Consider the following 14,236-nt stretch of genomic DNA (forward strand, 5'->3'; position numbering starts at 1 on the left):
ATGTAGGTTGGTGGATAAAATATGATTAGACAAAGAATGTGTAATAACCCAAGAAAATTACCCATGACCTTATCGATGAACGCAGGGGATTCATTGACGAAGGTACAAAAGGGTCTCGTCAACAAGAATATGTTTCGTCAACGAGAATATGTTTCGTCAACGAGAAGATACTGAGAGGTCCTAAGCTCTGAATTTCGTCTACGAGAAGATGGCGTTAGTACGAACCTCTTTCTCGGACTTGTCGACGAGATGACGTGACTCGTTGACGAAGCTCACAGTATAAATCGTACTAAACTCAATTTTATTTTATTTTTTTAACGCAGAAAACTTAGCGGAGGCTCTCTCTCCTCTCCCCTACGGTTCCTCTTCCCTTTTTCTTCGATTTTGGCCCCGTCGTTTGCTGGATCGATGATCTGATGCCACCACGATGCTCTTGGGGAAGTTCTCCCTAAGTCTGTCAAAACAGATCATTGGTGGGATGAAATTAGATTTCATCTCAGATTCAGGGTAAGGTCTTTTTATCAAAGTTTGACTTTTCAGCAGTTGTAGGAAATGTAGTACGCAAGAAAATAGTGATATTTTGTTTTGGAATATATATAGTTTTCAGGGTGTTGAGTGGAGAACCCTGCGGGTAAAGGACTCGTCTCAGCAATGGATTTTTTAGCAGAAATCATGTAAGGGAAATATGCTATGGTAGACAATTCTAGTATGTTTTTAATATAAAGTATACACTTTTATCAGATTACTATTCACAGTAGAAATTTATACAGTTTATAAACTATGTTTATTATGTTTTAAATTATTGTGGCTTAAGAATATAGATATAATATAGAAACATGTTTTACAGTAATTTTTAGGATTATATTTGATAGAATATACAAACAGGAGATATGTTTTACAGCAATTTCAGAATATCATGATTATACAGTTTACAGTACAATGGCATACAGATTTACAGTTAATTTCAAAAATATAGTTGTTATAAAAATACAGTTTATTTCGGCGGTTAATACAGCTATTACAAAATCATGATAAAACATATAGTTACATACAGAAATGTACTATATAGTATCAGACTCTGATTGACTATTACAAATACAATTTACAGAGCATGGTTGTAGCTATATACAGTTCAGAGTGCAACCACATATTCAGATAATACGTAGTATATAAGTCGATCGTGCCTATGTTGTGGACAGGCTCCCCATAAAATATGGGTTGAGGAGGGTCGATCTGACTGATGGAGTATAGTGGTTTATCCTGGTAGGCCAGCCAGTGATAAATCTCGCTTACGGGCCGCACAACCCTGTCATGAGGGGTTAAATCATGACATACAATTATCTATCCAAGGAAGCTTTCAATTATTATTATGTACATACAGTTTTACAGAAAGGGAGTATACTTATGTACAATAGAAGTAATATGAATAGAAACCTAGTAATACGAGTATGTAAGCAATCTGGGTAAAGGGGGGTGGTTCATATTATCTTGTACCGTATTTACAGATTCAGTTATACATGATTATATAGAATCAAATTTTGATAGTATTATAACTCATTTGTCACACACAAGCAATAGCATATTTCATCTTACTGAGCGTCGTCTCATCCCATTAAATTAATATTTTTCAGGTGTTCTAATTAGGCGAGCATATCAGGCTCGCAGGTAGATGAGCTTCGATACCGCCCTATCAGAAGAGTGAGTATTTGAGGTGGAGAGTACTTTTTGTATAGCCGTATTCAGTTCTATACGTGAGATCAGGAAATGATGTAGTATTCTAGTATTGTATTGTAAATATATGGTTGTGGTTTTATATGAATACTTGACTTCAGCTTCTTAGGTTGATGTTTTATTCCATCAAGAGTTATCTGCGCAGTTTAACTTAATATATAAATATATAAAATTTTAGCAAGTCGTTACAGAATTATTTTCAATTGATAATCACAATTTATCTTATGATATTTTAGGATTCCAAAAAATGATCACCAACCAGATATTATAGCTATGAAATATATATTAATCGTTAGTACATACTATAATTTATATATATACAACTATGAAGGGGGTTTTGTTATTTGATGTCATTTTTCTAAAACCCAAAATTAACTTCATATAAAATATTTTTTCATTTTTCAAAACAAATGAACACTTAAAGGGTATATATGTAAAAAAAAACATTATAATTCACGTTTAATCATTTTTAAATAATTGGAAGTACTTTTCCTTCCGCTTAAATCTTTTCGTTTAGTTTTCAAAATGTTTATATACTATTTTACTCCTTTTGTTTTCATTAATTTTTAATTTTTTTTGAAAAAAATAGTGAATTATGAAGTAATGACTAGTGTAAGGACTATAGATAGAGAAGCTAGAGAATTTCCAATTATCATAGGTGTACATCAAGGATCTGCTTTGAGTCCTTATCTTTTTGCTTTAGTGATAGACCAATTAACTAAAAGTATTCAAAACGAGGTTCCATGGTGTATGTTGTTTGGAGATGATATTGTATTAATTGACGAAATTAGGGACAGAATAGAAGCTTATGGAGAGAAGTTTTGGAATCTAGAGGTTTTAGAATAAGTAGAAATAAAACAGAATATATGAAATGTAATTGTAACGCCCCGACCCTCTACATAGGCTCAGAGTGCTACTAATCCATCCATTTACCTGATAATCCACAAATCAATACGCAACGGAAAACATAAATATAAACTCCACAAATATAATACCAGAGTTTACTATCTCTATCTAACAACCATAATAAATTAATCATCCACTCGTATTCAACATATATAAATATCCCCATAAACATTCAGTATTCACAACCATTCCTATCTCCAAAAACTCAAAACATAGAATAGAAAACATAAATTTATACATTTAAAAATTAACATAAAAAATATATCATTTTCTCTTTCTACTTCACAAAAATGCTACAAAATCTTGAGCTCTCTAAACTCGATTTCGAAGAGGTCCTGAAAAAATGAATTCATATTCGGGTGAGACACATCTTAGTAAGGGAAGAAATAATATATTAAAATAGCGTGTGGCTAATATGAGGTATATAAATATCATTTTAATATCATTTGCAAACCATTAATATAATACTGAAATCATTCTTTGAACCTACCAATCACATACAAAGGTTTAACCCACGAGATTACCTAAGAATAGGGGTGATTACCCGCCCATACAAGTAGCACCTCTCTACTCTGATACTAGGCAACCCTAAGGTCACAAATAAAGCATACTAGGGCACTCACCTTTCTCAGTAAGCCCTCACGTATTAAATTAATCTTGTACTCATACAATTCAACAATAACTTATCGACAAAGGCCCTAAGGATAGGGAAATCTACCTGCCCATACAAGTAGATTCTCTCTGCCCTAGTACATTATGCAGCTATTGCCACATCTGAAACTACTAGCACATTCGTCTTTTTTAGCAAACCCTCAGGCGAAGAGTACGCCTCGCCCAATCATAACATGTTTTACGTACATAGGTATTTCTAATATCATAATACATTATTCTCTTTGTCATTAATCAATCATACTTTTCTATTCATGTTCATAGCTTAAACATTGCATTGCATTTTGCTTTACGTGATCTTCTACATTACATTGTTCACATTTGTCATTTCATTACATTGTTATTTCATTGTCATTACATAATATTTTCATTTCATTTCGTTCGTATTACAGCTAGTCTTTAACCATCATCAATTAGTCTACAGCTCCTTTTAACTGTCATTACTACAACTTTTTTTAGTTATCATCAATTAGTCTACGTAAAAACGTGCTAGATTTACTACCATGACTATTTTCAGTTATCTTACATTTACATGGTTGCATTTAACATACACAGACAATATAGTTCATATCATGTTTTATTCACAATACTTTACTTAACCTGCATCTCATACATTTAACATAGATTTACACAGAATCTCATGTCACATAGTTTAACAATAAAATTCATACATTACCTGCAAAATAAATCAACCAACATTTAACGTTTATATACTGAAAATACCTTTCATTTCTTACATAATTATCCTGAAAATATTTTTCACTTTTATCAGTTCATTTTTGCATATACGTATCTAATAAACAGCCCTAAACTCAGAAAAACATAATTTAAATGGTTAGTATTTTAAACTCATACCGAAACATATACACTTATATATAACACAATTCATTTTTCATTAAATTCATAAAAATTTTTGGTTTAATATGTATTTTTCCTCTTACCTGATTTCTTGAATTACACCAACAGGAACCTCGAAAAATACCTACGGCGCTCACCCGGACCCTGAATCAAAAATCCTAATTTCATTAAATTAATTTTAAATAAAATACTATTTTAATATTTCTTAAACTCTTAAATACCAAATAAACAGTTATACCCTCAAATATAACTAATTTGTCAAATTTTCCAAATCTCACTCTCGCTTTAGAGTGAGGCTTGGAAAATCCTAATTGAAAATTTACTCATGTTAAAATGACGATGATCGCGACTAGGACCCCGTGGTGGTGCCTGATCGTTGATTTAATAGCAAATTTAATAAAAAAATTGAGAAATTAGATAAAAATTGCCTTACCCAGGTATGGTGCTTACGTCGCTCCCACGACAAATCCACTCCAATAGAAATATCGGTGGCAAAGGTAGGATTCTAGCGGCACCTTCTGTTTTTCGATCGGTGCTCATTCGGTCGCCAAAATTGAGGAGAGAGAGGAGGAGCACGGAGGAGATAAGGAGTGAGAGAGGTTGAGAGACGGATGCAGAGAAAAGAGGAAGTGAAGAATCCAATTTGAAATTGGATTCTTGCTTCCTGAAGAAGCATCAAATAAACTATATATATATATATATATATATATATATACATATTTATTTATATATTTCAATTAATTTTTTTTCTTTTCATACTGGTCTTTTTTATTTGTTTATTTAATATATTAATTTAATAATGTTTAATTAATTAATTACTAATTACTCTTAATTTTAGTTTTTCTAAAATTTTTTTTCGAGTTATTATAATAATTTTAGTAATGATAAAAGGAATATTAGAGATAAAGTTAAATTTGATGATTAAGAAATAAATAACACTTGTAGATTTCGATACCTTGGATATATTATGCAAGTTAAAGGAAAAATTGAAGATAATGTAATGCATAGAGTTAAAGTAGGTTGGTAAAATGGAGAGGTACTTCAAGTGTACTATGTGATCGTAAAGTACCCTTAAAATTAAAATGAAAGTTTTATAGGACAGTTATAAGACCAGTTATGCTATATGAATCGGAATGTTGGGCGATGAAGAAATATAACATCCAAAAAGTAAAAGTTGTCGAGATGAAAATGCTTAGATGGATGAGTAGTATAACAATAAAAGATAAATTAAGGAATGAACATATTCGTGATAACTTAGGTATAGCTCCTATAGAAGATAAGATAAGAGAGGGACGACTCAAATGGTATGAAAGATAAAAATAATTTTATTTTTTTATCTTCAAGTTTTCAAATAATTACAAAAATGGCACGTACTTTTTCAATTTCTAAAATTTGTACATCAAAATTGAAAATATTTTTTTTTCTAAATTCTTGATTCTTTTATAAATCTTGAAAAATTGAAAAACAAGATCTCTTTTGTGTAATTATTTGGTAAAATTCTTGTTATAAAGAAATTACTTTTTCACAACTAAAAAAATATTTTATTTTTTATCTTTTTAATACAATTCTGAAAAGCTAAAAAATCATTAGGCTTGTGTCTTTTTGATTCTCCGAAAAAATAAAAAAGAAAACTTAATTCTTTGACTAGTATTCACATAAGAATATTTCAAAAATAAACGCATAAAATCAGGGAAGACTCCCACACACATACCCCACGCAAAAAGTCTAACAATACATAAAAGAATAACTAGGTGGTAAATAAGCTTAAAAAATATATCAACATTGTCCATATTATTTAAATAAAAAATATTCAAAATATGTTGACTTTGGTGTATTTCCAAGAAGAGGGTGAATTGGAAATTTAAAAAATTTATCTCCTAAGTTAAATTATCCAGCAACAGTACATACACAAATTAGGATTTATCTATACAATTTCAAATACGCAGATAAATATAATGTACGGAAATAAAATCATGCGCAACATTCACAGACAATTGAAAATAACATACATGTGCAATAAATATAAAGTGCTAAAATGTAAAGTGCACACACTATATGTTATCGGGGTTCGACCAATACTGCCTACATCCCCGCCTCGAGCTCAAAAGTAAGAGGACTTCCACTACGGCTTACTTAACGGGTAAAGCGGTACCATTTACAATCAGGTCAATTAACAGGGCTGACCTCAACCTATAACTACACCTTACCAAGATGGTACACTTATCTTTCCTAACCGAATCAAAACCAATTAGGGACTTTTACCTAGGCAAGTCTCCCTCTTCAGGTCCACGCCTGGAATACAATCAATTAGCTCAAATTTGGGGTGCAAATAAAATGCTTGTACACAAAAAGATATATACCAATACGCACAAGCAATAACTAATGCACATCAATAATATAAGAACTATAAGTTTCGTGCAAATACGTGTGTAATAACACTCAAGTTAATGTCACTAAGCAATCAAGTGTAAGAGTGTATTATCAATTGATCTTTGAAACAATGTGTATAAATATATCTCAATCACAAATAAGGTTTCAAAGATTTCCAATAAAATGATCAAATATCTCAAAAATATTTTTCAAAAATATTAAGCATAAAAGATATTTGTAAAAATAAGCTTGTCAAAAATATTTTTCTTCACAACACAAGACAAGCTTTTGAGTCTTACAATGAGAGTACAAAGACTCGCAAGCTTAAGAAGGTTTTCCCACAAATGAATTTATGAATTAAATCACTGGGGAAGACCTCTAGGCTTACTCTCACTAAAATAAAAAATCAATACACTTATATGAGAGTATAAGCACGTACGAACTATATGAAATAACTCAAGATACCAAGGGTGATTTTTCAAAGGAATAAAAATAGAGTATATAGGGTGATTTTTAATTTGTTTAATGAATTTTAAAATCAATTTACCCTTAATTAATCCCAATTACTCGCAGTAAAAATTGAGAACCCGAGAGTTTTGGTGCCCGAACAGACACAGGTGAAAAAGTTGTTTTTCACGTTCGGGTGCCCGAGGAAAGGGTCAGTTTGCTGAACCAAAGGTCGGTTCATGTTCATGTCTTTTTTATATTAATGAAATACAAGGTAGACATTAGGAATGAAAGAATTTAAATGCATCACCTGGTATTGGGGTTTATGAAAGTTTCAATAAATAATTTCATTTTCATAAGGATGTTGCTTAGCATCACCTACCCACTAAAATGTTTACACATATTAAACATATAAGTATTAAACCGAGCATACAAGTTCTTGCTTACCAAAACCCTCACGTGTGGTGTCATAAATATATCAATGTCAAAGGAGTCCTATAGGAAACATAAACTGTTAGAGAATAAATAAATGAAGTGTGGTATTTTAAGAATACAAGTAAACATATGAATAATTTTTATTATATTACTAGTATGTGCTTATACATGACTAGTCTTTGTTCCTTTGTTGCATGTGGCCAAGTAAAAACTATCACCGGCGCAAATTGCTAACAAATGATGCCTACCTCATATGTTCACTCATTGTACCAATCACCAATTAGTGCAATGTAGTTGGGTGATACCTTTATGCGAATCCTTTGTTATGTTGTCTCTGTATGCTACTATAACCTATTGTTCTTTGCTGAGTTATGGCTTACCCTAATTAGTGATTTATATGCTTATAGATTTTGATGATTAATAATATATATATATATATATATATATATATCAAATGATAAATTTAAATATTAAAAAATGACATTATATTGATAGAATCTTACCAACACTTACTCCCCCCATTAGTAGATCACTATCATGCTCCCTACCTAGTGGACACCAAACATGGTTGGTCAACTCAAAGGAGCCACAGGTGTTGTTTGTGTTGGAAGAGGAGAAGCCACATATGCCTTCTGTGTCAACAAAGTCATAGGCACTAGACTTTTTGATAGATCAAGCTAAGCTAGCCTTAAGCATTTGAGATCTCGTGGTACCATAACTATAATAGAAGCAAACCTTACAAGTAACTTTTATGGAATTATGGTACTTAGGTACACGTGAAACGCATCACATGGTTACACATCAATACCAATGTCATCATCACTCTCTAGTTTCTCCTCTTCTTATGTACAATAGTCTAGAAATGCTACATCTTCAACATCATTATCATTATGATTAATGGAATCAACATGTACTTTGTCAGTCTAAACTTTATTAGCCCCAACTTGTCCTACCTCTACATTAATCCTATTCAACTCATAGGATCAACTTATTCTCTATGAATGTTGAAGTCAAAGTTGTCTAAAAAGGCAAAACTTGGATCAAATTGAGAAACTCCACTTGCCAATGGTTTAACTTGTTGAAAACATCCTCCATTGTATGTTCTTCCTCATCTCCTACTTCTGTGATATCTTAAGAACTTCAGGGCTTAATTTTTTGTGCAACATACCAATTACTATTAAATTTTGTGTCTTTAAGATAGAATACTTATTCTACTTGTGTTGCCAGCAAAGTAAGCATCAGTGTGTATGCTAGTCTTCTTATTGCTAATGTTCCAACAATCACATTTGAACAAGAATACTTGTTTCATAACTTAACTCAATTATGTCATTTAAGACACCAAAATACTTTACATTCTCACCTCCTTCAATTCCTAGCGCAATCACGCCACCATTTTAGGTTCTTCTGTACACCTCAGTAACCTTAGTATGAAACCTCATCCCTCAAATAATGCAACTAATATAGTGATTAACTTGTCGATCAAGGTGATATCCCAATGCATACAAATCCTTAGTTCTCATGGTCTCTTTACTATTGTACATGAGTTTCATCTAGTAAATATAACTTTGAAGAAGTTACATGTTTATGAAAATTTGAATTATTTTCAGTAATGACTACTTTTATAAAGATAATTACTTACATATTCCCTAAATCACTTGAAAAATTCTTTATTATGTTTTTCTATAATATTTATTGCATTTTCCTTTTCAAGTTTAGCTTTATATTCACTATATATGGTGAAATATGTTAATGTCATTCATGTAAACATGCACAGCACAAAAATTAAGTAGAGATTGGCATATTCCATACGCAATATATGGAACAACTTCATCACAATTATTAAGCACGTAAAAATGTACATTTGCCAAGTCTTCAAAATTAAGAAAATCATATAATCACCCGCAGAACAATCACACATTCTATATGAATATGGAATTGATTGGTTCTTGGTCTTCGCTATTACCTTTGTTTTCAGCATTTCACTCTTCACGAGCGAACCTCGTCTCAATATCTTCAAGAAACATTTAGCAAAATATGAGTCATTTACTATCAATGTATGTCTAAATAATTTACCCTTCGAGTGATGCTTTATTGCATGCAAAGCTCTTTAGGGTGAACAAGAACTTGTATATTTTACATAAAATTACAACTCTTGCAAATATATGTTTATATATATGATGCAAAATGGTTTATCATTGATATCACTTTCAACATCCAATGATATTGCACTTGTCTCGCTATAATGGCCTCTATTAGTAAATGAATAGCTAGGTGGACCATAACATCAAAGAATGTTGGTAGAAATATTTTTTCAAACTTGAATTGTATAACAACAATATCCTTTACAACCTTTCAAGCACATTTAACTCTAATTTCTTTGAGCACAACTCTCAAAAAAGTATTCCCAAAATGTTAAGAAAACATCACCACTCAAATATCCACACAGAACAATTGTCAATAGTCTTTGTGAAAGGACATGACAATCATGGATTTTCATCCCTAGCATTTTAACATCCTTTGTGCTTACACATCTCAATATGTACAACACATATCTACAAGGGAATTTCACTTATTTAAACCACTCATAAAAACTTTCTTTTATCTTTCGACAATGTGCAGCATTCTAGTGACATGAAAAGCTTGTTACCATTATGAATTAGGTGCAACTTACGTCATATTCCCATCTCCACCATATTGAAGGGAGTATTTGCATTGTCCTTTGTCTTCCCTTCAATATCCAACAAGGTTCCAGTGACATTCTCACATATGTCAAGTTGTAACGTATTAAAAGATCTTTGCCAGTAAGGCAACTCAAAGAAGATACTATTCTTTGTCCAATTTAACTCCATCATGCTACATTTTCTTTTTCTGTTGCACGATGTTTTCCCAAATTTGACATATTTGACCAACTTCAATTGTTCTAAAATATTTTTCCCACTCAAGCCTTGGTGACAACCTTCTTCACACTTACTATTAATAGTTTATTGTAACAAGTCCTCTAAGAATATCTATGTGGCAAGATATGGTAATGACAGATAAAGCATAACTTCCACCATCCTTCAAAACTGAAGATACAAATCCTTATTACACACTGGGCATGCCAGGTATCCTTTTGTGCTTTACTCAAACAAATTTTTGTAAGAAAAAAAAAGGCCATTTACAATCACTAACACATGTAATCTAAATGTATCTCTCCTTCAATCCATTAATTAACGGTTGCTAGTATACATAAATATCATTACTAAGTGCCCTTGATTTAGAAATGAGCAAAGACATGTAAATAAATGGTTCTTTCATATATCTACAATGTAGCAAATTATACAACATCATCAACATGGGCCATATGTTGTGTAGGTGTTTCATGTCAAATGGATTCAAACCATCTAAGGTAAGACCTAGAAGGATGCTGCGAGAATCATTAGCAAACCATGAATGTATTTTGTCAAACTTCTCCCAAGCTTACAAGTCTATTGGATGGTTAAGTACATTATTTTTGCGAATACATTTCTCTTTATGTCATCTGATATCTCCGTTAATCTTTCTGAACATATATAATCTTTAAAATCTCAGTGTCAATGGAGGACATTGATAGCTTTTTTTACAGAATTTCTTTACCCTTTTTACAACTAGTTTTGTACTTTGGTTCACCATACTCAAGACACTCATTTGTATATTCAAATTCATCATAAAAGAATGCGCATTCATACCTACGAGCCTGAATTGGAGTGTAGCCAAGACCAAAATCTCGCATATATTCCTTAGACTTATAGAAATACTTTGGAAGTGTTTCACTATCAAGTAATGTCACCTTAGCTAGTCCTAAATTTATGTTGAATGCTCTCTTAAGTCAGATCATGCATTGTCCTTTAAAAGAACAACTTTATCAAAAACTTCAATTTCGAGAACTTCTTACAATTCAAATGAAGAGTTATTTGTGCATCCCTCACAAGATTAACAAAATGGTCAGCCAATTTGATCTAATTCACTTGGATCATATGGAAAGAAACTTGATGAACTTGATTGAGAAACATCTTGCAGTGCATTCCCATCCTCAATTCCATGACATTCCTCCTTTGCAACTTATTTAACATCTCAATTAACCCATCGACACGTATATCATCACCTCCTATATTGATCCCCTAATCTTCATCCTTGTCATCATCACTCACGACTTTATAATTTTCACCATGAAACACCCACCTTGTTAGGTTCTATCCATGCCATAGTTTAACAAATGCTTTTTAACTAAGTAAATTTTCCATAACACTCTATTATTGCATTTTTTTTTTTACAAGGACACCTCATTCTATTAGTTTTGTCGGCACGAGCATGTGTAAACTTAATGAAATCCTTCACATCTTTTATGTATTTCAACAAAAATCTACCACGTGCCTTCATCTAACTCTTGTCCATGCTTGGTAGCCTAACATGTTCAAACAAAAGATTTTGATCGTATTTGCTAAAATTTTATAAGGAATGCATCATGAATTCTAAGATCAACCACCTCCTGGTGACGGGTAAGGGTCTTATCCCTTTTAAGAATGTAGCATCTACATTGTATTTAATCACTCAATTTCTTTGTTCATTCTCAATTTGCATTTCCACAGCATCTCCCCATGGTTCTCCAAGTACATGATATGGAGATTGGTAAATACCTTACTAGTTATGCACTAACAAGTCATCACCGTGCTCCACTATGCACCCAAGGAACGCGATAAGACACCACCAAAATATATATTAAGAATGAACAAAGCATGAGCAATGAATATAACGTAGATGCATATATTCCTAAGTTGTCCATATATTGAATAGTTCAAGAATAGTTAAAATACAAATATTTTTAATCGTAAATAAAACCGATAACATGTGGAATTGATTATTGAATCTATTATGATTAATAACCAATACAAAATTATTTAGTGTTGTATGGATACATACATAAAAATGAAATAATATTTTGATTAGAAATTTATTATACAAAATAAAAAATATATATAAAAAGAACATAATGATTATGAGGTCAGATAATGTGCATACATCCCAAAACATGCATTTGTGGGTTCACCAGTATCTTTGGAACATTGTTCAAATGAGAGTTCTTTTTACTGTCCTCTTTTTTCAAGTTCATTAGACGACCAACCTATACTACACTACATATGTTTGCCTATATCAAACTCATTAAAACATGGCCCACCTAAGCCTTGTTCAATACGACCTTTTCATGTCCTAGTTTGGGATTTATTTCAATAGGACTAACCCTAATGAAACTTGAATTAAAATAGGCTAACCCAAGTAAGCAAATCCAGGTTGGCTCTATTTTCTTGGCATGAAAGAAAGGGCAAGAAAAGAAAAGAAAGAGAAGAAATGAAAGAAAGGAAGCCCAAACAAGCTCACCCATAATTTCATATCAAAAGCTTAAGATAAAATCCAAGTATCAAACTCCTAGGTAGCCCATCCCAACCTACATGCTAGGTTAAAGTCTATGATAGGTTAAAGAAGAACATTTGTTTTAGTTTAGTTTGTTTGAGAAAATAGGCTTAGTGCAAAGGCATAAAGTAATTATCACAGCCGCAAAGGCACCATGTAAGCTCTCCATCATGTAGTCCTGCCATGCCAAAATCTAAAACCTTTAGAGACTCTCATCATCCATTTCAGCTTAAATTTGCGTAGCTGTGACAATACAAAAAACTTTGAACTTAACTACCAAATTAAATTGGAATTCAATCAAGTGTGCAAAATATTTACGTTGAAGAAACTTTTCCAGTCATTTTTTAGTCCAAATCCAGTGTGTATTTAGGGTCAACAATGTGCTGTCCTAAGAATTAACACATAAGAAATCAAAAGCAGTCACTAAATTAATCATCTAAACTCAAAAGAATTCAAAAGAACTACGAAAAAAATAGAGAGGTTTTATAACCCTCACTAAACTATCATCTTGAGTCATTTTTAGGAAGCTAAAAAATTAGGTTTTTGAAAAATTAATGGGATCTATTAACATTTACATTGTAGAAGAGAGAAGAAAACCAAAGTCGTGAATAAAACCAGAATGTGATAGCAAGAGAGGTTCAAATATCAACATAACAAATAAAATCATAAATGTGCTAGCAAAAGAGGGCAGAGAAATAGAAAACAACTTACCTGAGTTGTCAAAACCACCACAATCAACAGGTAGCAAAAAAGGGCAAAGGGGTATCAAATGAGGTGAAGGTATCAGGGTTCAACTTGCAAGAAGGCGTACAACAGCGAGGTTAGTTCAGCGAGTAACCTGAAGGGACAAATCAAATTGGGAATCGAGGAGGGCAAACAACAGCAGGCATAGCTTAACAAGGCACATTATAGCTGAGCATGCTGAACTTCTGGCGACAGCTCCAATGCGTTACACCTCTCGCAGCGGCAACAAAAGGGAGAGTTGAAGCTTTTCCAGAGGGAAAGAATAGAGATCTATTACTAGTATTTTCTCTTCACTGACCAACAAGGCTCTATCACTAAAATTACTGACAGATATAAATTGCCACTAATAATTTAGTTAATATGACAAAAACTTGAGTTGAACAATAGTGATCCTTTCAATCCATCACTAATACTAAAAACCGGCGGTGACACTGATAAATGTTGAGCATCATTATTAACTTAAACTCACATGTACCATTAGTGATGACTCATTTTCTTCGCTAATGATCAAATGTCATGCCAAAAAAAATTTGGCACCCTAATTCGCACAAAATTTTGACTTTCAGTGGTGAAAGTTTTAGGGACAGACATAATTTTGTCACTAAAATTCTATTATTAGTGACACAATATATTGATCACTAAAAGTCAA

General features: G+C 32.1%; 1 long non-coding RNA gene across 1 annotated transcript; it reads right to left on the bottom strand.

Annotated features, from left to right (window-relative positions):
- Positions 1-2,720: 2,720 nt before the first annotated feature.
- LOC131163982 (uncharacterized) lies at positions 2,721-13,894 on the bottom strand. Its single transcript, XR_009139192.1, has 3 exons — positions 13,555-13,894; positions 9,380-9,427; positions 2,721-2,972 (listed from the first exon to the last, which is right to left on the bottom strand). It is a non-coding gene; the product is annotated as an uncharacterized LOC131163982 (long non-coding RNA).
- Between the last annotated feature and the right edge of the window lie 342 nt (positions 13,895-14,236).

Source organism: Malania oleifera, chromosome 9, assembly GCF_029873635.1.
Source record: "Malania oleifera isolate guangnan ecotype guangnan chromosome 9, ASM2987363v1, whole genome shotgun sequence".
Lineage (NCBI taxonomy): Eukaryota > Viridiplantae > Streptophyta > Magnoliopsida > Santalales > Ximeniaceae > Malania > Malania oleifera.